This window comes from Molossus molossus, unplaced genomic scaffold (genome assembly GCF_014108415.1).
Source record: "Molossus molossus isolate mMolMol1 unplaced genomic scaffold, mMolMol1.p scaffold_m16_p_4, whole genome shotgun sequence".
NCBI lineage: Eukaryota > Metazoa > Chordata > Mammalia > Chiroptera > Molossidae > Molossus > Molossus molossus.
The window spans coordinates 40915386-40940931 of NW_023425377.1; the positions used below are offsets into that span (position 1 = coordinate 40915386).

The 25546-nt window shown below is 47.3% G+C and overlaps 1 protein-coding gene and 1 pseudogene across 1 annotated transcript in view; one reads left to right on the top strand and one right to left on the bottom strand.

Annotated features, from left to right (window-relative positions):
- The window catches only part of FSTL4 (follistatin like 4), a 400034-nt gene that overhangs the window by 75220 nt on the left and 299268 nt on the right, over positions 1-25546 (top strand). The gene's annotated exons all lie outside the window — the stretch shown is intronic.
- Positions 11075-25546, bottom strand: part of LOC118616378 — a 32269-nt pseudogene continuing 17797 nt past the window's right edge.

Here is a 25546-nt window from a genome sequence, read left to right on the forward strand (position 1 = left end):
GTTGACGCGGGAGCGGGGAGAGCCAGCCCGTGCCTATTTTACTGTTTGGGTACGGAGGCGGGCTGAAGGTGCAGCACCAGCGGTCTCCGCTTTAATGACCAGGTGCTTCTCATACATTGTGGGGGGAAATCATAACAAAAGGAAAGGCCTGTTTTCTGTCCTTACACTGCCATCAAGGAACTTAGAGTTTTAAATGATCAAATCATTGGATTGTATGATCTCTCAATGATCATGGGCCTTTGGGATGAATTCTGGATGTCCCTGTGGAAGCCCTGGGCCCTGGGGGGTCACTGGGGTAGACACCTGCTGAGAATGTGTCAATTAGATAATCCATTAGCTTGATTTGAAAAATGGCAGCCACTGAAATATTAAATGTGAAAGATGCAACTGAAAATTGTGTAGGCCACAGGCACATCAGAGAGATGTCTGCATCAGCATTAGGTCATGCTTTGGCCTCCGAAATTCAGGCAGAATATGAAAAAGCTGGAGAGGTCCAGAAATGAACAACAAGGGTAAATTAAGGGACAGAAAATGAGGCTATGAGGAAAAGTGATAAGAGTTGTGTTTTTTATTTTTAAACCCAGTGGCCAAGGGATTAAGGCAAATAGTTAATTTTCTGTCCTCTGGACGGTTAAAGAAGAATGCTGACCAGCTGTTTAACATTTTCTTGGGAAATTTAATAGGAATTATGGGCTCAAATCTAGCAGACGAAAGGTGGAGGCGGCGAAGAGGCAATCACTTTCGTTTTGTGTGATTATATACGGAATTAGACGAGTTAGACAATGGCACTGGCGGCAGGCCTGTCCTGACAGCTGTTTGTCTGGATTGGTTCATGTGCAAGTAAACTCCAACCTCTTGCGCCCGGTGGAATTCTTGCCACTCATAACAATTCCCCCACAGCTGTATGTCCCTGTGGGGAACTCTGGGGACCTGGAGACCTATACCCCAGTCTTGCTTTGCACACTGTCTCCTGAAATTGCCACATCTTTGTCATAAAGGGAGCTTTGTATCCTCTAACTGTGCTTCTGGCCTCGCTCCTCAGTTGATCATTGTGCTTTTGGGACAACCCTGCAGTTTACGAACCAGCTACTGGAGCCGGGAGATTCATCCAGACGACCTGTAAGCCTCTTTGTGGCCAAGACACCGAGTGGCTTTCTTAACAATGGGTATAATATCGGTTTCCCACGCTGCCTGTCCATGAAAGAGAATTTAATAAAAATTTCCACTTAAACATTAATGGCCATAAAGAACCCAGTGGTTAATCAAGTCCCTCTTGAGGAGTTAATTTAGAAAGAGTTTATAAGCTAATGAGCAACAAAATGGAAAAGGAAATGCTGTTTATTGATAATCATTTTTCTGTTAAAATATAGCAGATATACAAAGGAGATGCTATTGTCCTACTTGAATCACTCATTCACGATTCCACAAAGGCTCTGAGAGCCAACCAGAGGCCAGGAACTCTCCTAGGTGCGGGAGTGGTCAGCACCGGGTTCCTGACCTCACAGACCTCGCAGTTCCTCACCAATTAGGATTTGCAATTGCATGGGACCGAAATCCAATCAAAACTGTCTCCAGCAAGGAGAATGGGATATGGAACTGGAGAGGCCACTGATAACCACCTGGCTGTGGACATGACTGGTTCAGAGCTCAGTAAGAAAGCAAGAGATGGCCTCTCCCCAGCTCCTTAAGTCTCTTTAAGGTCTCCTCTCCTTGGGTCGTGGGCTTGTCCTTGAACACCCATTAGAGAGAAAAGGAAAGACTGCACCAAAGTCAAGTGCAGACCTCGTTTTCCTGCCCGGGTGCTGAGCATGAAGTCAGGGTCACCTGAAGAGCGAGGCTGGGTGGTTACTTTGAAGCAGGTTCGGGTACTCTCACCCTAAGAAGGAGCAGTGGACGGGGAAAAAGCAGTTACTTCCCACTCCACTATTTCTCAGAGGAGGAAACAGACTTCAGAAAGTCAACATGACCCACTCCAGGTCTCACAGTGAGCAGCAGAGCCGTCCGTCCGACCCAGATCTCTCCCTGCCCTGGGCTCCTTCTGGAAACAGCTGGCATTTCCCTGGGCCTCTCTAGAGAACAACCTTCTTCCTCCATGTCAACCCCTCCAGGGGTTCAGACACACCCTTGCTCTTTCGTCCCATCAGACACGGCTTGTTCTCCAGTGCCTAGCTCTTTGTTTTCCAAAGTGATACACAATTCTAGATAATTATATATAATAACACATATACAGTACACACGTACACACATATATGACTTTCCATGAAAGCAGCTCTGTTTTTGAAAATCCCTAATTGAACACTTGCCATCCTTCGGAGCAGAGCCGAGCTAAGCATTACACTTCCTAACAGCAGGGACCAGGCAGCTTCTGCTCTCAGCACTTAGCACCATGCGGGGCGCATGGTGGACACTCAGGGATGTTTGCTGACTGTGAAATGGACCCTGTTCTCCTGGAGGATGGTGCACCCCTGCAGGTAGTTTGTGTCCTGAGAAAGTTGTCTGTCACCTGCTGCCTCATCCTGCCCCAGACACTGAGCCTCTCAAATGATAGCCCCGGAGTTCTCTTCCCTGTGCCGCCCGGCACTCCGCCGCGAGCAGGCGTGCGGCACAGAGTGGTGGCCCGGAATCGCCTCCTGAGATCACACAGAGGTCTGCAGGACTGCAGTGGGGAGGCTGGCACAGGTCACTCACCAGAGCTCAGAGCTCCGTTTTGGTGACTGGTGACATCCTCCAGGATGTCCTCAGCCCAGGTACCTTCACACTGTCTCCCCAACAAACCCTGTGTTTTAAAATACAGAACTAATGTAACCACATTGCAAAAAGAAAGGGGGGGAGGGAGAAAGGATGGAGGAAGGAAGGAAGGGAGGAAGGAGGGAGGGAGGAGAGAGAAAAGAGAAGAGAAAGGAGAGGTGAGAAAAGGGAGAAGAAAAATTGAAAAAAGAAATATGTAAACCCACTTCTTATTGCCACTTGGACTTATTTCCTTACAGGTTCTTTTCAGGTGCATCTGCGTTATGTTGTTGTTGTTGTTTTTAACACAGTGGTATCCACAGTCTAATTTAGCTACTTATTTATTCCAAGTAATTTTATGTAATTTTTTTCTCTACAGAATTGACTCTCAGTCTTCGGCAGCTCCCCGTGCTGGAGCTAACACCTACATCTACAGCCTAAGTGTTGTAATTAGACCCGGAATGAATGTATGTGGCTCGCAGGGTCGAGGCCCTGTGCCTCTCTCTCCGATTAGGAGATCGCAGAGATGACTTATTCTGAATTCTCCTTCCTGACCGTGCCTCTCAGAGCAGAAATGGTTCTTGCTAAACAACAAAATTCTCTGTAAGAGGCAACTTGCTGAGGAAGGAGGGATAATATCTGGTTGGAAAAGTACAGCTAGTTATTGCATGAAAAAAGCCTGAGGGGCAGTCACCATTATTACTGCTATTGCCCTTCTCTGAAAGGTGGAGGCAGCCCAGCAGCCTGGAAATGGCCCAGCCGCCGGGGTGCCCCTTCGCACTGCTACTCTGGGGAGGTCAGACTGAAGAGACGTGCCCGTTGGTGACAGGCCGCATGAGAGCCTCCAGCTACTGCCCCGCACGTGCTTTCTGAGGCCAGGTGCTCGGGTGGGGACAGAAAGGGGTGGGGCGGTTGTCCCCTGGGAGGGTGCTGGCTGTGTCGGTGACTGTTAGTGCTGCTTCAGCGTTGTGTGTCCAGGGAGCAGCGGGCACTTTTTGGTTGAAGGAAAGCCCCGTGGGGATAGATGCATTCATTTTTACAGTGGTCAGAACAAATGGTGCCTTGGAAAGTGCCATAAACATCATTAAACAGTAAGGACAGGCAGTTTAATGTACGGGGCAGAGGCAGGGCAGGGGACCCCATCCTGGCTGGGGGACCTTGGTCCCACCTCACAAGTGAGCTCTGGAACACAGAGCTTGGTTTTGCAGACATTTTTGTTTTTGTTTTTTTTTCTCCTCTAGGTCTCTGTACCTTTATCTGTAAAATAGTCCTAATAATAATATAATAACAGTCTTTCTTCTCTTGCTGGTTTGATGAAAGCCCCAAAAAGGGACTGAGCACATACAAAGGCCAGTGTTGATTTTATTCCATGCTATGGTGGCCAGGGAATAATGCCCTTTGTAAATCGATTTTGAGAGAGCTTTTCATTTGTTTTCAGTTTCCAAAGCGATATATCTGTTTTGTAGTCAATTTGGAAAATACAGCAAAGCATGTAACAGATATTTTAAAACTACCATCCAGACATTCAAAACCATTACTGTTTGTATGTCTGTCCTGTCTAGGCCTTTCCTCCTACGGAAAGAACAGCACACACTTAGTGTCTGTGTGCTGACATCCTGATCCCTACACTCCAATTTCTTCCCTAACACCAAGTAGCAGCAACATCGTAGGGATTTGGAACAGAACATATGCAGAGTTGCTGATCTTTAGAAACATAGTGTCAAATTGCCATTTTGAAAAATGATGTTAATTCACAACCCCACCAGAAATGTAAGGTAATGCCATTTCCCCCTCACATGTCCTTGGCTGGGTGTTAATATATTTTTTTAAATCTCTACTAATTTAATAGTATGAAAATGGCATTTCTTTGTTTTCACTTGCCTTTGACTGTCGGTGACGAGGAACAGGTCTTTGTTGTTTATTGGACACTTGCATTGATTTCTCTGCAGCTTGAACCTTGGCCTTGTTTCTGTTGATGTATTTCATCTTTTTCTTACTGATTTGTAAAATAACACTTTAGTATATTAAAGACATTAACTTTTCAGCATATATTTTGCAAATATTCCCCCAATTTGTCATTTGCCTTTTAGTATTGTGTATGATAGGTTTGACACTTGAAGACTTTGTTTAAATATTTACTTAGTAAAGTTTTTCAAATTTTTTTCCTCCATGGTATCTGCATTTGCTCACATGCTTAGAAAATCCTTTGCAAACCAAGAATAATATAAATATTCATCTGTGCTTGCTTCCCATACTATTATGCTGTCAGTTCTTATATTTCTTTAGTCTGTTGAGAATTTTGTGTTTGCTGTGAGGCAGAGATTTAATTTAGTCGTCTCCCCGGTGGTTAACTAGTTGTCCCAGCACCACCTCTCCCCTCTCTCTCTCTCTCTCTCTCTCTCTCTCTCTCTCCTTTCTTCCCTTTGAAATGTAGCCTTCTCATTTGCAAGTATTGCTACCTGGATTTCTCCTTCTGTTGTTTTGATCTGTGCTTCCTACCCCATACTCCATTGTTTCAGTTTCCCTAGTTTCACAATTTACTTTAAGGTCTGATAGGGCACACTGCCTTTTCCAAATGCTTTTTGGAAAGAAAGAGACCCCGTGGGGGATTTATTGGAATTAAGTTAGTATTTTGGGTTAGTGTAGAGAAAATAAAAATTCTCATAATTTTGAATGTTCCCATTCAGAGACATAGAATCTCCATTAAGTCTCCTGTTTTTCTCAATAAACTCTTGTCATTTTCTTCATATATATTCCACAGTTTCACAGACATTTATTTTCTTTTTTTTATCCTCACTCGAGGACATTTTTCCATTTTTTGTTCAGATAGAGTGGGAGGGAGGGAGGGAGAGAGGGGAAGAGAGAGAGAGAGAGAAACATCGACGTGAAAGGGACACATCAAGTGGTTGCCACCCGCACGACCCAACCAGGGCCGGGGACAAACTGCAACCGAGGTACATGCCCTTAGTGGGAACCGAACCCGGGTCTCTCTGAACTGCAGGCCGATGCTCCAACCGCTGAGCCAAACTGACCAGGGCCACAGACATTTATATTTTTGGTGGTGGTTGTAAACTGAATTACTTTTTTGGCATTATATCAGTTCTTCTGTTAATTTATATTGTTAAATTGCCTTACTGAATTCTTTATCAATTCTAACTGTAATTTTGGGTATTACAGACTTTTTCCAGAAAACAGGATGAATTTCTCTCCTCCTTTAATGTTTGTGACTGCTATTTTCTTCCCCTTGTCTAATTGCCATGACTACTTTGCGGACGACAAAGATCTAGTGTGCTATGTTAGCCTCTGTCTTCATTCTAAAACTGAAAGGAATGCCCCTAAGTGGATCGTGGTTAAATTCAGTTTGTTATTTTGAGGGAGGATTTATTTATCATGGCAGGCAAGCACCATATTCTTACTTTACAGTGGGAACGTTACATTAGGAATAATGTGGGAACTTCGTCAAGTGCTTCTCTCCGTCTGTGGAGTGGTGTCCTACCTTTGGGCAGTCAGTGTGCCAGCAGGGTGGTTAAGGGGGTGGGTCCTAGAGCCACACTCCTGGGTACAGATCCTGGCATTACCATTTATTATACATGGGTTTTGGACACATTACTTCATCTTTTTGTATCTTGGTTTTTCTTGCCTTTAAGTCAGGATAATAATAGTTCCTCAGTAAATAATGGCCACTAGGTATTATTGCTATTACAATTTTTATGCATATGAAATTCATTTCCCCCAAATAATCACTGAATTCCTAGAATTAGTCCTCATTGGTCATGGTATGTTACTCTTTTTAAAAAATTAGTGCAGGATTTAATTGGGTATTTTTTTTTAGTTAGGATTTTGCATAAATTTTTGTGAGATAGAGCTGTTACTTTTAGTTTAATTGTTTTATTTCTTGAGTGTTTGTATCATTGGTGGCTCACTTTGTAAAAGTTTTTTTTATACACTAGACTCTGAAGTACTATTTGCCACCATATCTATGTTGTGTCTGATGGTGCTATTACCAGCCCTGCTTTTATTGTTTGTCTTTCTGATATTCATTTACCCCATAAGTACTTACTAAGTACATACTATGTTCTAAGCACTATTTTTATTTGTCTATCCTTTAATGTTTCTGTTTTCTTTGTTTTTGATGTTTTACCTATATATTTTTTTATATAAAAAAAGCAAATGTTCTTTTTATATAAAAAAAGCCAATGATCTGAGTCTTTCATTTTAGAGCAAGAGGATTTAACCTACTTATGTTTATTATAATATGTGTCATGATTGGCCTGGCTGGTGTGGCTCAGTGGTTGAGTGTTGACCCATGCACCAAGAGGTCGCCAGTTCAATTTCCGGTCAGGGCACATGCCCAGGTTGTGGGCCTGATTCCCAGTGGGGGGCATGCAGGAGGCGGCCAATCAATGTTCTCTCTCATCAATGTCTCTGTCTCTTCTTCTCCCTTCCTCTCTCTCTAAAATCAATAAAGGAAAAAAAAATTTTTTTAAGTGTCGTAATTGGAATTGTTTCTTTCAGCTTATTTTGTTTCCTGAATTTATGCTTCCTTTGCCTTTCTTTGATTTCTGTATTTTACCCTATAAACTGTTTTATTTTATTTTTTAATTTTTTATCCTCACCCGAGGACATTTTTGCATTTATCTTCAGATAGAGCAAGAGGGAGAGAGGGAGGAAGAGAAAGAGGAACATCGATGTGAGAGAGACACATCAAGTGGTTTCCACCCACGTGACCCCAACTGGGGCCGGGGACAAACTGCAACCGAGGTACGTGCTCTTAGTGGGAACCGATCCTGGGACTCTCTCGTCCGTGGGCCAACTCTCTAACCACTGAGCCAAACGGACCAGGGCCCTATCAACTGTTTTAATTTTATCATCTCTCAGGTTTCATATTGTATATTCTCTGTTCTTAAGTGTCCTATAGATTATCTTTTAAATTTTTGAAACATTTTAAATCCATCTTTCTCTAATTCTCAAATCTGTTGAAATAACATCTTTTGAATCTCAATATTAATTCATTTAAATGAATGGTTTACCTCCTTTTTGTTTCCAATTCCTCCTACCACTTTTAAGTTTTTGTTCTTATTAGGGATTTGGAGCCAAATCAATTTTAAAAATATTCCTTTCCTTTCAAAAATATTGTTGACAGTTGTTTTTAGCTTATCAACTAACCATAGCATTTTTGTAGGTTGCATGGCTTATTGAAGATTATTTATAATTTCAGATGCTAATTTTCTTCTCTTGTGTTACTTGTATTAATATTACATTTTCAGGTAATGCTTCTGAAGAATACCTGAGTGTTACAGTGCTTGAAATGTTCCATATCCAAGAATATAATACTTTCATACATGAAACACAACTTTCCTGGCTGTCCTTCTTAAATGAAATGATGTTCCCTTATAACCGTGTAGACCTTGCTCCATCATCTTCCAGTCCTTTGTGTTCCAGAGTAGAAGTCGAAAGGAGGCCTGATTGTGTTTCCTTAGGGAAAATCTGTTTGTTGCTCTTATTTTCTTGCTGCAGTGCTAGAACCACTTGTACTACCTTCGCCTTTGTTCGCAGATGTTTGTTTGGATAAGTGTAGGCATACACTTGTCAGCATTTTTTCTCCTGGAACCGGTGAGCACTTTTAATCTGTGCTTTGGTCTTTGAGAAAATTGTCTTCCACTGTGTTTTATGAATTGTTCCGGTTTGTCTTATGAAATTTTGCGTGTAGGGGTCTCCGTTGCCTGCCTCCCCCACCTCTGTGCTCGCTTCTCTGCACTCTGGGGAAGCTGACTTGGTCTTCCATGCCAGCTTTGTAGCATTTCTGCTCTTTACTGGCTCCTGCATCGGTGTTAATTATGCAAATCATCTCCTGCTATCTCACCTTTGATTTCTTCATGTCTTCTCTCCATTCTCTTCTGTTGTGCTTTTGATGTGTTCTCTTGTCTTTTGATTTATTCCTCTTCTCTATGTATGTCTGCTTCTCTCTCAGAAACCATGACTTCTTTAATTCTGTTGCGATGCAGAAGTTTTCTTAACTTTTTTTCTGGATCCTAAAATAGATCCTCTTCAGATATGAGTCTTCAGGATGATATTCTTCCAATGTGCAGACTCCACCCCACATCCATCCCCAAGCCTTTGCCCCAGGGCTTCTGCTGGGTTCAAATCCTGTGCTCATCATGGGAAGAGGCAAGATCCACTCTCACTCATTGTTTAGCAACAGATGGGTGTTTAGATACTTTTGTCCTTGTGGTCTGTCTACTTGAGTGGCTGAGGACAGACTCACTAGGACCCATCCTATCTGCAGGTTACAGGAAGAATTCTGCCTGGGAGTTCTGTTTAGCCAAACAAGTCTTCTAGCCCCACTGGCTGCTCCTCTGACATGTGGGTGGGTGCGGGACAAACGATATTCAGAGGGGGTGCTGCTGCTGGGATCTCGGCTCTCACCCGGTGTCAAGGTGCATTCCAGCGTCACTGCTCTACTGCTGGTGAGCAGCGTTCTCTCTGACCAGGGAACCATTAGCTTGTGTTCCTATAATACTTAATAAATGATGTTGTTTGTGGAAACAAATGGCTCTACTCTTTTAGAATATATATGATGTCAAAAAATATGTATATACAGAGTAGGCAAAAGTAGATTTACATAATACAAATAAATAATATAAGAATAAACTATTTTGCATACTCGCAACTATAAACCTGCTTTTGCCAACCCCTGTATGTATGTGTGTGTATTTGTGCTTGTGTGTATGTACACATGCACACATACACACACACACACCATGCTTAAAAGTTTAAGATTAGGCATCATATGAGCAAAATTTGCATCACAGACTAGGACTAGCCAAAGTGCAGCTCCCTACAGTCTGTGAGATTATAGATGTTATCCAGTTCCTTGGCATCACCTGCTTAATTTAATCCTACCTCTTATGCACAAATCCCATTGCTCTTCGTTCTGAGCATATAGGTGTCTAAGTATATACATCCGTGTGAATGTACATATTTATCTTTTTACAGCCTGTGATACGTAAGTTTTTTTTTTTATTCCTTACCCGAGGATATTCTATTTATCATTAGAGAGAGTGGGAGGGAAGGAAGGAGGGAGGAAGAGAGAGAGAGAGAGAGAGAGAGAGAGAGAGAGAGAGAGAGAAAGAGAAATAGAAATAGAGATAGAAATATCAATGTAATAGAGCCACATCCACTGTGCCTCCTGCATGACCCGACCAGGGCAGGGGACCAACCGCAACCGAGGTACGTGCCCTTGGCTGGAATCAAACCCACAATTCCTTGATCCACAGGCTGATGCTCTCACCGCTGAGCCAAACTGGCCAGGGCAGATGATACGTAATTTTCTATAAAGAGTGAAAAGGGATGAAAAAAGTTAAGGATATATAAAAACATACTTGAGTGATAAATGCTGTAAACGTCCAAGGTATAAAATTCTTGGAAGAAGTACCCACATTATTCTGTGTCAGATCTCTCTGTTCAAAAATAAACAAAAAAGATATATTGGACTAGCAGCTGATTTCAAACTCCACATCAGTAACTAGGTTGAGATCTGAGCCCTGTTAGTGCGACCACAGACCTTTCCTCACATGTGCTTGTTCGCTGCCAGCATCGTTTGCCAATGGGCAGTGCTCACGGCGGGCTAGCAAAGCTACCTGGCGCGGTGGGGACGTCTGTCCGGTCAGAACCCAGTTTTGGCTGTGTGTTAGACTGTGCAGAGAGACAGAGGGGAGGACAGCCAGGCGCCTGCAGCGGGGGGAGCGGCGAGGCCCTGTGGGGCTGAGGGAACCCACGCTTGGGGCATGGGAGGCACGGTCACACGGTCCGGGCGGGCCCTCCCAGCTGTGCCTGGAGCCACCTGCGGCTCCAAGATCAGTCTTTCTCAGTTCAGTTGGAAGGATGACATTACTGTGAGGTTATGTAAGGGAAAGAAGGGCAGCAAGGACCTTGCAGAATGCTGAACACTACAGACTTGCTAAAGACACAGGAACTGAAATTCATCCAAAGCCCTTCGCTCCCAGGACTTCTGGAGCCACGTTCCTCTCCCTCCACGCTCGTTCCACCTTCACCCCTGCCCTGTCCCCTTGCTTCACCCCAGCACTGCTGCCACCCGCTGCCGGCACCCCTCTGCCCGCATCTCCTCTGCTGCCCCGTACGCGGGCTATGCGGGACCCCTCTCTTCCTGGGCTCCCTCCAGACCTCTCTCCATGGTTCCTTGGAGACTCAGATCTGGGCCAACAGATTCGGGTACTTGGTAATTTGTTTTAGTTATAAATTCCTAAAACAGAGAATCCAATGGCTCTTAGAATATGTCACTGGAGAGGGTCCGGGCTGCCTTGGGGCCATGTGCTCCCTGACCCCGTTAGCTGTGGTTGTGGGACGTCATGGCGGACAAAATATGGCCCGGAGGTCCCTGGAGCTGGGTCTGTGGCTGGGGGTGTGAGAACAGGGAGCTGTGGCACTGGTACTCGTCCGACCCCTGGGGGGAGCTGTGGCACTGGTACTCGTCCGACCCCTGGGGGGCCTGTGGCACAAAGCCTACGCCTAGGCGCTTGACCTTCGGATCTGGTTGGAACCACAAAGGTCACATGTGACTCCATCAGTGAATGGTGCTGGGCGCTCAGGCTTCCAGCCATGTCCTTCACTAGGGACACGGGCCCATGGTAGACCGTCTAGGCCGTGAGGTCCAGAGGAGCCGGCCCAAAGCTGGCTTGGCTGTGCTTGAGATGTCCTTGAAGGCATACACTCTGACCTTGATGACATTCAGGGGGATACATCCCAGGCCCAGTAACTGAGTTCACAAAACCACCTGGAGGTGGAGCTGAGAGATGACCAAGTGACAGAAACTTTAGTGGCTACAGAGGCATCGTGTCAATGGCTTCTGCAAGGGGCCACCCCAGAGCCATGCAGAAACCTGTTTCAACGTGGGGAGTTGGCTCTCACGTCCCCATTTCCCAGATGGGTTCCGAGGCCAGAGGAGATGAGTATCAGATGCTGGGCCCGGTGGGGTGCAGCTTGGGTGCGACCCTGCTCCTGGACGCGTCCTGTGACTCAGGCCTCCTGGGCTGCATGAAGCCAATGCCCTTCGTAACATGCACACCAAATTTCCTTCCGTTGCCTTTAAAATGTTTTAGTTTTCTCCCATTTCTTTTGGAGCAGGAGATAAAGTCTGGGCAGGAGCTGAGTCTGTGTTTTCCCCTCTGCTGGGCAAATTGATTCTTCCTGAAAGCCCGTGGGGCCTGTTGTGGGGAAGGCAGGGCGCCACTGCACGGGCACAGTAACAGACTCCAGAGTCAAAAGCTCATCGTGGGACACTGACAGGAGGGTGCCACCTGACGACATGAGCTTGCAGCCCGACCTGGGAGCGTTCAGTACAGTCCTCGGGGTTCGACAGGTAATTTTTATAGAGAAATGGGCAGAATCTCATTGGACTTAACACTTGGTCTTTTGGGGCCAGGGCCTGTTGTTGATGTGTGACGCCCGCAAGTTCTGTGTAGCATGATTGTGTGCGTGTGGGTGACGGTGTGAGCTGTAGCTTACTGACGAGAGTTGAGCACGAGGTTCAGACAAACGCGGCTCCCTGGTGCAGCCACGCCACTGAACACTGTGACCTCAGACAAGTTAGCTAACCATGCTGAGCCCCACTTCCCTAACTGTTCAGGGGCGATAATGCTGGGGCCTGCCTCTGAGGGTTATTGTCAAGATGAAAGGAGATACGCATATAAATACCTTGGCACAGGGCCTGGCATCCAGGGGGCACTCAAATGTTGGCTACGATTATTAAGTATGGGTGAGTGAACCAGATCTTTTTTTGCTTTTCATGTATGAACCACAGTGTCTGCAACTTGTGCCAGACATCTGTCCCCAGAGCCTTGTAGGCATTCAGCATGTGAATGACTTCTGAGGTCCTGGCCCAGGCTCAGAGCAGGCGCTTCAAGGTCGAGGCCCTCCAGTGGGCACTGCCCAGGGAAGCAGGAGGCAGGCACCCTGACCCACAGCTTCACAGCTGGCTCTGTGTCCCCCTTGTCCTGGTTGCTTACATGTGTCACCGCGTCAGACCCACTACCCGCGGGGAGCACTCGGTGCTGACCGCCCGGACGCTGCGGCGCTGCTCCATGAAGGACTGTGCTGTGCAGTGACTCACTTCCAGAAGAACACAAGGGAAAGCCCCCACAGTCACGTTCCTGGGCTACGAGCAGGGACTGTTTGAATAGTGAGAGCACACTCAGGGGTCGCAGTCCCTGAAAAGGTTTTCCTGGATGGGTTGGTGACTGCTGAGCGGTTTGCTTCTCTGGGAGGGTGTTCAGGGTGCTGGCTGGAATACACACGCGAGGGAGGAGGAGGCAGGTGCCAGGATGGCATAGCGTCCTCTTGACGAAGAGCAGAGAAGAGGAGATTAAGAAAAGCAAAAGACCGAACAGAATATGGCAGCGCGGAACTGAGAAGGTTGGCCGGGTCTTTGCTTGTGTGAAAAGGAGAGGGCGCTGTCTCAGAGGGGTCCAGGAGCCCGGGGAGGTGGGGTTCAGGGGATGGGTGGCTGTTGGTCATGGCATAACCACAGGAGGAGGGCCCCCACCATTGCAGGGGCAGCTCTCCTGGGTCTGAAGGAAGCTTACATGGGGATGGGGACGTGTCAGGGTGGCAGGAAAAAACCTGCATTTTGAAAATCACTGTCAGATTGTTTTGTTTTCATGAGTGTTGTTACTTTCAGAAGGGAGCATTAGACCACGGAGATGGCACAGGCAGTTTCTGAGCTGGTTCCAAAGCAGCCTTCTGACCCACCTGCAGCATGACCCCGTGGGTGGGCCCGATTCTCTTCAACGGATTGGGAAACCGCAAGAAGCTGGTGCAGCCTGCTGCATCGCTCGCTTTGTCAGCCAAACCGGGTTTGGTACTGCCTGCTAATTATTTCAGATAAACCTTGCAGAGATACCTTCTCTTTGTTCATTCAGCCAGCCGTTCCTTCAACAGATACTTACTGGACGACCCTTCGGTGCCAGGCACCGCCCTGGGTCCTGGAGCAGAGATCGGTGCTTAAACAGCTCTGCTCACACCTGATTCCACCTTTGTGCCGTCTCAGCCCTCCGTTCTCACTGCAACGCTGGGCAGATGATGGCCTCGTTACACAGGTGACAAAACAGACTGACAGGGACGGTCACACGGCTATCAAAGGAAGTGGTGAGTCAGAAGCCTGGGTGTCCATTCTGGTTCCTCGCCCTCTCTTATCCACCCAAACGAATTTCAGATCTTTCTTTTCTCTGCCTGCTCATCAACTCTCACCTGTCATTTCCTCAGGGTTGAGCTATTGGCTTTTCAGGGTAACAGTTGATAGAATCAAGTCCACTGTGCTAATGGGTAGGAAGCTAATAACAGCTTATTGTTATCCTTCTGTGTATATACTTGTATCCTGTCACAAGGTCATCAGCTTGTCAATCAAATCTCTCACCTTTGGCTCCAACAGACTGTTAATTAGAGTTCAAATCCCTGGACAATAAATAAATTGACATAGCTTTTATTTTTACAGAATAATTATCAACATTTTCTCCAAGAGGTGGGTTTGGGTGACAGCTCTAATTTGATCCTTCCTTCAGTGAAGACTTGCTGAAGTTAAAGGTCCTTCCTCAGCTCCAAAGAGACCCCCCATCTTGGGACTGAGAGGCAGCGCCTTGCCCACCGTGGTTCTGCAGTTGTCTTGCCTTAAAGAAACCTACTTGAAGATTATATTTCCAAGAAAGTGGGGTGGGTATTTTTGATGAGGATCAAGAAGAGATGTAGTTTATTGGATTTTATCTTGCAACTGATTTGTTTCTGCCAGATGTTAGCATGCAGCCCTGATTCCAGGACTCGGGGGTATTAGTGTTACAAACAACCTTCCGTGCTTCATCTGCTAGGAGGAGCCTAACTTTATCACGGGGGTGTTAGACTTGCAGTTTCTCATCCACTCGGAAAAAATATCACAGCCATGAAATTCACTTCCTCTTTTAAAAATTCATCCCAAGGAATAAGAGAAAATTTAGTCTAAAATATCTTCATCCCTATGGAAATAAAAATTCTGCCCAATGGCCAGGAATCTCCCCTAGGCTTTGATTAGGAAGGAATGGCGAAGATGGGCATTTCTTCTCCGTCTGTCTGTCTTCTGTGCTAGTCAGACTCCAAGGAAATCTTGTCTTAGGTCCTTACTGGAGCAGGCACCTTCTGGGACACACAGGTCTGCCGTGAGGACCTGCCGATGCCAAGGGTGCGCGGGGAGGGCGCTCAGTGGTCAGCGATGCTGACCTCGCAGGGAGGACGAGGCCCACCCTCCTCCGATCTTTGACTTCAGACACAATGCCCCTTGTGTTCTTATATTTAAAAACAATACCATCATAGTTGTTTTTTTCTGATTATAGAAACAAAATTTTCCTTTCTAAATAAAAGAAAGAAAAGAAACAAACAAACAAAAGACTTGAATCTATAAATATATTTAGAAAGGAAAGCAAAAATGGCTTATAATGCCACCACCCACAGCCTTTGTTATTCTGATTTATATCCAGCCTAGTCTTTCTTTTTTTTTAATTTTTTTTTATTTTTATCCTCACCCGAGGACATTTTTCCATTTTTTATACAGACAGAGTGGGAGGGAGAGAGAGGAAGAGAGAGAGAGAGAGAGAGAAACATCGACGTGAAAGGGACACATCGAGTGGCTGCCACCTGCACGACCAACCAGGGCTGGGGACAAACTGCAACCGAGGTACATGCCCTTAGCGGGAACCGAACCCGGGTCTCTCCAGACCACAGGTGGACGCTCTAACCGCTGAGCCAAACTGGCCAGGGCCAGCCTAGTCTTTCTTAAGGAATTTACATTGTTGCCACAAAACTGGGATCTTCCCGCACATCCTATTCTATAATCTGATGTTTTTCACTTAACACTGTATTTTTCATTACTGTTATTAAAATATATATATATTCTTCACCTGTGCACCAAGAGGCCATCATGGTATCCTGAGGATATGGCAGTGACAAGCCCCCGGGGAGTCTGCCCTCATTGAGTGCCCATTTTGGGAGGCAGGGAGCAGGCATCCGACAGATCATTGCACCAAAAATCATGCAAAGAGCTATGATGGAGAAGAACAGAGGACGTGGGCACGTGACCTAGTCTGGGAATTAGGACGGCTTCTCTGAGGAAGGGGCATAAAGGTTGTTTGAGCAAAGAGCCTGGGGGAGATGGGAGGGAGCCGAGCTCTGGGGGCGCCGAGAGCAGCTGGTGCGACTTAGAGGGCGAGGTGATGGGCAGTACGGGTGACACAGGACAGGTAGGCGGGGACCAGATCACTCAGAGCCTTAGTTAAGGATTTGAGGTTTATCCCAAGAGTAATGGTGAGCCATCGATGGATTTCAGTCAGGGATATGATTTGATAAGACTCGCGGGTTTAAATGAATTACCTTTTGCAGAGAACGGGGACTGTGGAGTCACTGAGAGGAGTTAGGAGGCTACTATAATGATCTGGAAGTTCAGTGCCAGGGTTTGGAATAGAGTGATAGTAGCGATGGGAGAAATGCGTGGACTGTACCTATTTTCTTCTATGTTTGAGGCATACACTGATCAGATATGGTGAATTGTTAGTTATGGAAAGCAAAAAGGACAAAGACGTCAAGGATGCTCCTGGATTTCTGCCTTTTGAACTGGATAGCGGTGCTGTATGCTGAGACAGGAACCCTGGGGGAGGACCAGGGCGTTGGGGCTGGATAACGGACTCTGGTTCACTGTGTCAAGTTGGACGTGCCTGTGGGAGAGGAGTCATGGGCTGTTGGCTAGGTCGGTCGGAGTGCAGCCGCCTTGGCTGGAGAGGTTCGGGAATCGTAGGCCTGTGGGCAGAGGAGAAGCCCTAAGTGGCTGAAATGGTCTGGGGCACGAGGCTAGGGTCTGCAGAGAAGCCGAAGCCTTTGAGCTCTTCCACAGGAGGGTGGACACACTGGACTGGCCCTCCCCGGCTCCCCAGGCCAAGCCTGTCCACAGCCCTTCGAGGCAGCTTCTCTCCCTTCAGCTGTGGGAGCCCCGGTGCTGTGCCAAAACCAGCTCGTGCTGGTTCGGGAGCTTATGTCCAACTTCCAGGAATTTTTGAGCCAGTTGCTTGAAATTGACCATTACAGGAGCATTCACACCATGGAAGTTGGCAGATGCTACAAATCAGGGCCTGCTCCCCACCCGGTCTTTCCTTCCTGGCGAGCGGGTGGTTACACGTTTACCAGCCCGCCGCTGTTTGTAACCAACCTGTGCTTTTCTTCCCAGCACTGTTCCTGTGGGCTATTCCCATTTGAATCTGAGAGGAAGGATGATCTGTGCTCACTTTGATATCTCTCTTCTTAAAGTCTCTGATTTTGTTCTAAATTGCCAGCCCCTTCTGAAGAGGGAGTGAGAAAGCGACATGTTGACACAGTGGACTTCCTGCCTCTGGATTAGTTTTCTGTTGTTGCTGTAACAAATTACCACACATTTTGCCACTCAAAACAACACAGATTCAGCCCTGGCTGGTTTGGCTCAGTGGTTAGAGCGTCGGCCTGCAGACCAAGGACTCTCAGGTTTGATTCTGGTCAAGGGCACGAACCTCAGTTGCACTTCGTCCCCGGCCCTGGTCAGGGTTGTGCTGGAGGCAACCAGTCCGATGTGTCTCTCTCACGTCGATGTTTCTCTCTCTCTCCCCCTTTCTCTCTCTCCCTCTCTCTCTCTCTCCCCCCCTTCTCTCTCCCTCCCTCCCTCCCACTCTATCTGCAGATAAATAGAAAAACATCCTCAGGTGAGGATTAAAAACAACAACAACAACAACACAGATTCAGCCCTGGTCCTGCTCAGCAGTTGGAGTCTCAGCCTGTCCACTGAAGGGTCATGGGTTTAATTCCCAGTCAAGAGCATGTACCTGGGTTGCAGGTTTGATCCCTGCCCCCGTGGGGGCACATGTTGATGTGTCTCTCTCACATCTCTCTGTCTCTCCACTTCCCTCGCCTCCCTTCCACTCTCTCTAAAAAGAATGGAAAAAATATCCTTGGGTGAGGATTAACAAAAAACAAAACAAAACAGAAAACAAGTAAAAATCCAACAACAGATTTATTATCTCAAGGTCTCGATAGGTTAGGAGTCCACTGGGCTTGGCTGCATCGCCTGTTTGGGGTCTCGCAAGGCGAGGGGCAAAGTGTCGGCCTGGCTGGGCTCTTGTCTGAAGGCTCTGGGGGAGATCCGCTCGTTTGCCTGCAGAATCCAGTCCCTTGTGAAAGTGGGACTGAGTGGCATTGAGGTCTCTCTCTTCGTGCCGACTGTGAAGCAGGGACCGCTCTCTCTTCTTGGAGGTCACACGCATTACCTCACACTTGGCCTCTCGATCTTCAGATCAGCAGCAGAACACGGAGTTCTTCTCCTGCTTCCAATCTCTGACTTCCCTGCCATCAGCCACAGAAAACGATGCTTCTAAGGGCTCCTGTCACTAGACCACCCGGATCATCTCCCCATCTGAGGTCGGCTGCTCCTTAGTGTCCTAGGACTGCTGGAACAAAGTGCCGGAAACAGGGCAGCTAGCTTAACCCGTTGGAAATGTGTTGTCTCGCAGCTCTGGGGGCTTGAAGTCCGAGCTGAAGGTGTCGGCAGGGCTGTGCGCTCCCCGAAGCCTCTAGGAGGGGCCGGGCCTCGCCTCTTCCAGCTGCTGGAACCCGGCGCCCTTGGCTTGTAGGGCACCACACACCTGCCTCCGTCCGCCTCCATCTCGCACGGCTGCCTTCCCTGCGCGTCCCTGTCCACGTCCCCCACTTCCTTCTTTCATTTTTTTTGAGAATTACAAAAATTGTTTTTGAATGACAGTTTATAGTCAATATTGTTTTGTATTTTTTTTTTTTAGGTATAGCACAGTGGTTACACAATCATATACTTTGCTAAGTGTTTCCCCCATATTTCCAGTATGCACTGGTACCATACATCGTTATTACAACATTAGTGACTATATTCCCTATGCTGGACTGTACATCCCTGTGACTGTTTTGTAACTACCAATTTGTACTTCTTAATCCCTTCACCTGTTTCACCCAGACCCCAACCCCATCCCTTCTGGCAGCTGTGAGTCTGTTCTCTGAAATTCCCCTTCTTACAAGGATCTCGGTCATGTTGGATTAGGACCCACGCTAACAACCTCATCTTAAATTGAATACATCTGCAAAGACCCTATTTCCAAATAAAGTTACATTCACTAGGGGTTAGAACATCAGTATGCCTTTTTGCAGGGCACAACTCGACCCATAGCAATGCCATGTAACATAACAACACAATCACAGAAATGACGGGTTCAGGGGATTAGGGCATGGCCTGTTTAGGGGGTGAGGTGTCATTTCAGAATTCTGCCTGACTCAGTCTCCAAAGATGCCCTTGGCAGAATTGTTTCGTTTCCAAGTTATCTAAAAATAGATGCCATACTCCCCAGGGCCGTCCTTGGATAGCCTCAGGTCACACCCATTCCTACCTCCACCAGTTTTGAGTGTGCTGCCTGCCTGCCACTCGGAACTAGTTCGTGCGCCACACTGCCCTGTTCCCGAGGCCAGGCTCAGGCCAAGACTGCCAGAGCCGTGGTGGTCGGCACAGGACACAGCGATCAGAAAGAACTCCCCCACCCTGCACACTGAGCACGTTTATGCTCCCATCATCAGCAAAGGCAAGTTTGCTCTTGGTGTTTAATTCTTTCTTAGGATTATGAATCGCCTAACAAATTGTTCCATCTCCCTGAGTGTGGCTGGAGGACGGCGTTCTTTCCGGGGGGCCCCTGCCTCTGCGGCTGGCTCGGGGCGCCCAGGCTGCAGGAGCCCAGCTGCCTGTCTGCTGACTCCTGTTTTTCATCTTCCCAGGGGCTCCTTTCCCACTGCGAGTGATGGCCAGAATTACAGGGCGCTTAGAGTCTCTCTTTTATCTCCCCTCCTCCAGATGTCAAGCAAATTCACAAGTTAAATCGCACGTTTTTATGAGGCAAACAGGAGTCTCGTCGGTACCCGTGTTACACAGAACGTGGAAAGGGAACGGCTTCCCGCGGTGTGTCCAGTTCATTCTCTTCTGGGCAGTTTCTTTCAGAGAATTTCATTATGCTAAGTTATCATATGATCATCTGCTCTACCCAGAAAGGTTAGAGAGGAAAATTAGTCATTAGGAAATCCTTTCTGGAAATGGGTTTTGTTATTGTATCAGCCTTTATATCCTCAAAGGTTAATATGTTAATCAGTTTGATTTTCTTTTAACATGGCTATTTTGTAAAGTAGCCTCAGAGTGCATTGCAAGCTTGGGAAAATTAACACCTGCATATTTTGTGTGTCTGCATGCTGATCTTTGCACCCCGAGATGACACAACACCCCCGGGATGAGGAGGCTGGCCTGCTTGCTGCTGAGGCAAAGTTCCAGACAGGTGTGTGCCAATCTGGCCCTTTGGGATCAAAGCTTGTCTTGTGGGTCATTCTGTGAAGACAGGATGGGGAAGGGCTTCTTCTGAGGAGGGATTTGAACACACAACCTTGGTCTCATTAACCTTTGTTCAACGGCAGAGTCATGCAGTATGATGAGCCAAAGACCAAGGCTCAGTAAGTGGGAACTACAGTGTCCACTCTGAGGCTCATTGGTGTGTCAAGTGGGCACAAGTCAGCTAACCGCCATGAACATTATGTCTTTCTCTGCAAAATGAGGGCTCAGCTTTTCTTGCAGAGACACTGGGAGGGTCGCATGAGTTCATAAAAGAGAAGGTGTGAAGGTGGAGGGGCAGGAGGGGGGTGGAGAGCCAGACCCCTGGGATCAAAGAGCCTTCAACTTTGGAACTCCCTCTCTAGGATTCTGTTCTGTTCCTGCAGCAGAACAAACATTTACTCAGTGCTCCGAGAGTTTCTGAAGCAGCCTCTCCATCCCCGGGCTTTGGCTGGCCCATGAGAGGTAATAAAAAGGGAAATATGCAGCGTGGTGTGTGGCCCCTCCGGCCTAGTTATAAAGATGAAACTTGCACAGAATGCACTAAATACACACTGGCTGATCGAACGAGTGGATGTCAAACAAAATACGAGAAGGCAGAATTTAGACCCTGTCTTTCCAGGATCCCATGATCAAGATAAAATGTGTGCCATGGCAGGTGGGGGTGGGTGCAGATTATTGCTGCTCGAGGACTTCAAAGGGATGAGAGGGAGGCATGGGGTAGCGTGGCCTCGGCAGCATGTCAGAGGCCCCGAGTCCCCACACGGACTCACCAGTGGAGCCCCTGCTCAGTCACAGAAGGAATTTAAAATCATGTAAGAGTGTGCTTCACTGAAGCAGAAACAAGTTGTCACTGTTATGAATAGCACATTTTAAGCTGAACTGAAACCCTGGGAGATAGTTTTATTCCCGGATTTGGATTTGGGGAAGCAGTTGGCAGCTGCAGTTTGTGCAAGCTGGTCCTGGAGACTCCGGCCCCGCAGCCCTGCCGAGGGACTGGTCTGCAGCAAAATGAGGCCTCCCCCGTGTCACGAGGGGCCGGCCGCACTCCCAGGCCTATCAGGACCCAGCGATGCGGAACCCTGAGAGGCTCTGCTCAGATGGTCAGGTCCCTCCAGAGGTTTCAGCAAAGGCTTGGCCTCTGATTGATCTCAGAGCTGTTTTCCTCACTTTAAACCAGCCATGGTAGGACCAGGTTAGACAGCGATATGATGAGAGCTGCTTAGCCAATCCCCCGTGTGAGCTTTTAAAACACGGCCACGAGAAGGGTTGACATTTAGCTAGTCTGCAGCCATTTGGCTGAACAAGGCACTGACGGCTGGGATCCACTCTGATGGTCACTGCCCATGCCACACCCCAGTGTGTGTGTGTGTGTGTGTGTGTGTGTGTGAACTGTTGATATTGTTGATGCTCAGAACAGGCTGGGCTTTGGGGATTGGAGTAGTTCTGTATTCCTTGTCAAACATCCATGTGTGGTGATTGTGTAGGCACACAGCAGGAAAACAAGAAAAAATCTCTTCCCCTGGACTCAGCCCTCACGGGCACTGCCACTGAGCCCAGCTCTGAGGTCATTAGTCCAGCACAGAATTATCCGACCTCTCCTTGCCCACTACGGAGGAACGGGGCTTAGAGCACTGGACTCGGGTGGGCCTGAGTTCCAGTCCCAGTTCTGCCACATAAGTAGCTGTGTGACCTGGAGATGGTCATCTTCCTGGAATTTTCTCTCCTTACGAGGAATAGAACAAAGCCTACCTCATAGAGGGGTTGTAGAAGTCAGAACAGCAAATGGAAAGCCTTAGAACTCAGAGCAGACACTCAGAAAATGTAGCTGTGGCTGTGATGTTATTGCTGCTGCCGTTTGCCTGAGGGGCAGGGGAAGAAACCCCAGCTCCCTCCTCTGGCCTGAGCCCAGGCAGTCCTGAGGCCTGTTCCTTATCCCCATTCATTTGGCCTCTTTTCCTAACATCCAGTCTTGGGGGACATAGTCCCCCTGATCCAAGGAAAAGGCATGACTGTGTCTCTGTCAGACTCAGAATCTGTGTGTCACTCATGCACCTGTGATACTGGAGTTGACAGCCTCAGGAGGCTGGAGCCCACAGCACACCGACAGCTAGTAAACCTGGAACGTGATCCAGATCGTGATGCATGCACTTCCTGCTCCTGGAGGAGTCCCTGCACCTCCCTGTTGTGCCCACTGATTTTGTCCCTTGCTCTTTAAATGGAAGGCAGACTAGAACATGGTTATTAAATTTTGTTATTTTTTTAAGTAGAAGATGCTCTCAAGAAAGCCAAGATTTAGAGAAAGGTAGAGAGGAAAGAGATTTGCATGAAAGAACTTACCCAGAAGATACTTCTGCGGAACCCACACTAAGTGGGCTGTGCACTGGGCTGGTCTGTGACATGCAGGGTCTGTCTGCAGGCATGACAGGCCAGCCTACTCACTGGCAGCACCGAGGGGTGGCTGGCGAGAGGAGGCTGCGGTGCTCCTACGGTATTCTTCAGCACCTCCTTCAAAAATACCACTTGGAGTCAGAGCAGTGGGTGTGCCGTGCAAATGGGGCTTCGAGAAAAATCCCCAGGGTCCCCACCCCCTCCAGGGCAAGTGCCACCACAGTCCCTCCTCCTAGAGCTTCCAAAACCACTATTGGGCTTTATCCCACATGCTCTCACCCCCTTCTCCAGTCAGGTAATGTGTGAGCAAGTTTTTCGTCCCCAGGACTCACTGTCCCAGCTCTGCTTTAGTAAAAATCTAACTTCTCCAAGAAGCTGTTCAATTCTTTGTAAAAGGGCTGGGAGTGTATAACACCCTAGAGAAGGGACACTGAGAAAAATGATGAGGCTTAAACTGAAACAGGTTTCTCCACATAATGGTCGGAAGCTCAGTTACTTGGGCTATTTACTCATCCCTTACAGATATCCCAAATGTGCCAGCTCCAGGGTATGGCTCGTAGCTCTTATTTCCCAGGGTTGACATTGCAGTTGTGCTTCATTCCCTTTGCTGATAGGAACAGCTGCCTCCTAGGTGTGATCACCACACCAGGGATCCTTGCTCGCTCACTCGAAGTCAGCAGTCGTGGTGGACGGCCTGAAAACTAGCCCCGGAGCCTCTGCCGGAGCCCAGCACCTCCCCGGTGCAGCCTTGTTCACAAAGAGCTCTGCTTCACCCAGCAGCCCCTCGGTCCCAGCCGGTTTGGCAGGGGGTAGCAGGGTGCTGATCCTTCTCGGAAAAGACTGGCTGCTGGTTTCCCGGCCTGATTTCCATCAAGATGCTGTGGGCCCAAGCAGGAACCATCCTGTCACTTTGTTTGTTCAACACGGATATGTTTGCCTTTCTGCCTCAGAACAGAGACAGTTGTTTACAGCCTCAACAGTCAAAATATTTAATAAAAGTGACCTGCAGTTGCAAAGGACTGAGAGAAGGGAAAAAACAGTTCAATCTCCAGGTGGATGAAAGTATTTGCATAAGACACCTTGACACACGAGCCGGGCTTCTGCTGTGACGGTGTGCTCACGGGGAGTCACACCAGTGGATCCTCAGGCTCGGCCGCAGGCCGCCTCCTTCTAATTGTTGTAAAGGTATGTGTGTGCATAAATTACACCACACTCTTCAAAGCGACATGAGGATTTCAGAGTTTTCAGAAATGTTCCAGACCCATGAAATTCAGATTCAGTGGATCAAAATCTATGCTAGGAATCCCACAAGGTCTAATGACATGGTTGTTGCACATTTTATCTTCAAAACCTACTACCTCTCAGTAGATCCCCTGCTGGCAGGGTGTCCAAAAATGTCTGCAAGTATATTTCGGTGTGAGACCCTCTGTGTGCTGATGTCTGCTGGACGTTAGGACGGCCCCAGGGAGTCAGCACACTCGCTCCTGTGCGGTGCTGGACTGGAAAGCCTTAGGGGAGTAAACCGCACATTTGTAAGACACAGGATTGTGAGAAAGGTATCACCACAAGTGCCATCGTAGGCAGGATAACCCAGCGTTAGGCCTCAGCCATCCCTACTTAGGGAAGTGGAAATACCCCCCCCCCCCTTCTCCTTCTTTGTGCTGCTGTTTCGATGTTCCTAAACACACAGCTCTATGTTTGACCTCCCTGCTGTAAGTTTCCTTAACTGTAAAATGGATAATAATGCCTACTGCATAAGGCTATCAGAGAGATCCAGTGTCTGAGCATGGCTAACGTGCTTAGAACAGTGTGTGGCGCTTAGTAGGTCTGGTGTTTTTAGTACACATGCTAGAGCCCTGCTCTTCACTCTTGGAGTTTTCTTTCTCTTAATTTTGTGGAGTTTGAAGCAATACTTGGTGGGGGGCTGCTTTTTACCTCGGAAGAAAACAAATACTGAGGCCAGAGGCTGGAAGATCTGACTTCTGACAGACGGATGGTCTGAGTTGACACCAGACCCCTCCCTTATCCCTTCTCTCAACATATGAACGTTGGATACAGTGTTACTGGGGGGGAAATGTTTGTGTGTCTGTTTTCTAAAATCTGAACCTGAAGGTAAGGGGAATTCCTAGGTGCAAAAATGAAAAAGAACTCTCAAAGGCAGTGATTAGTGAACAAGCCAACAGCACAGCACCCTGGTCTCGGGGCAGCGTCAGGTTCGGACACAAACCGTCAGTGTTGGAGCCGGGGCTTTGGTCTGTGCCGGCACCATTCCAGAGGCCTCTACGTCAGGCACGACCTGGGGGACTGCCGGGGACCACGGAAACTGTGCGTCCTGGGCCAGCGACTTGTGATTGCCAGAGTTTGCTTCACACGTTGGGGTGGGCGTCTGGACTTACACTCCTTACATGGTGCTGAAATTCTAAACCCGGAAATTAATTTGAAGCTGGATCCCAGATCAGTAAAACCACTAGTGATCGTAGAAGAAACACATGGAAAGAAACATATTCATTGTAAAAGAATATCTCACGCCAGAAAGTATGGATGCCCATGGGAAAAAGAAAGCCTAAACCTAAAATGTAAAATTGCAGATCATAAGGAAGTCATCTGTCATGAGGAAAAGTTAAGAGACTCAGCACACTGGAGGGTTAGGTCCTCCAGAATCTTCAGATAATAAAACAATGTGAAAGTGACTGTTAAAACATTCACATTTGAAATTATTAGAATAGTAAAGAGATGAGAATTATAAAGAAAAAAATATGGAGGAAAAAATGGGTAAACTCGGAAAGGTAGAATTATTATATATTAAAGTTACTAAAATAGATAACTCAGTGGGTAAAAAACATATTAGACATAACTGAAAAGAGAATTATTGAACTGGAAGAGAGATCTGGAGAAATCACCCAGAAAAGAATTAAGAGACACAAAGATGGAAACTATAAAGTAGATATTGAGAGAAAATATTAAGATATTGTTAAGAGATTATATTTA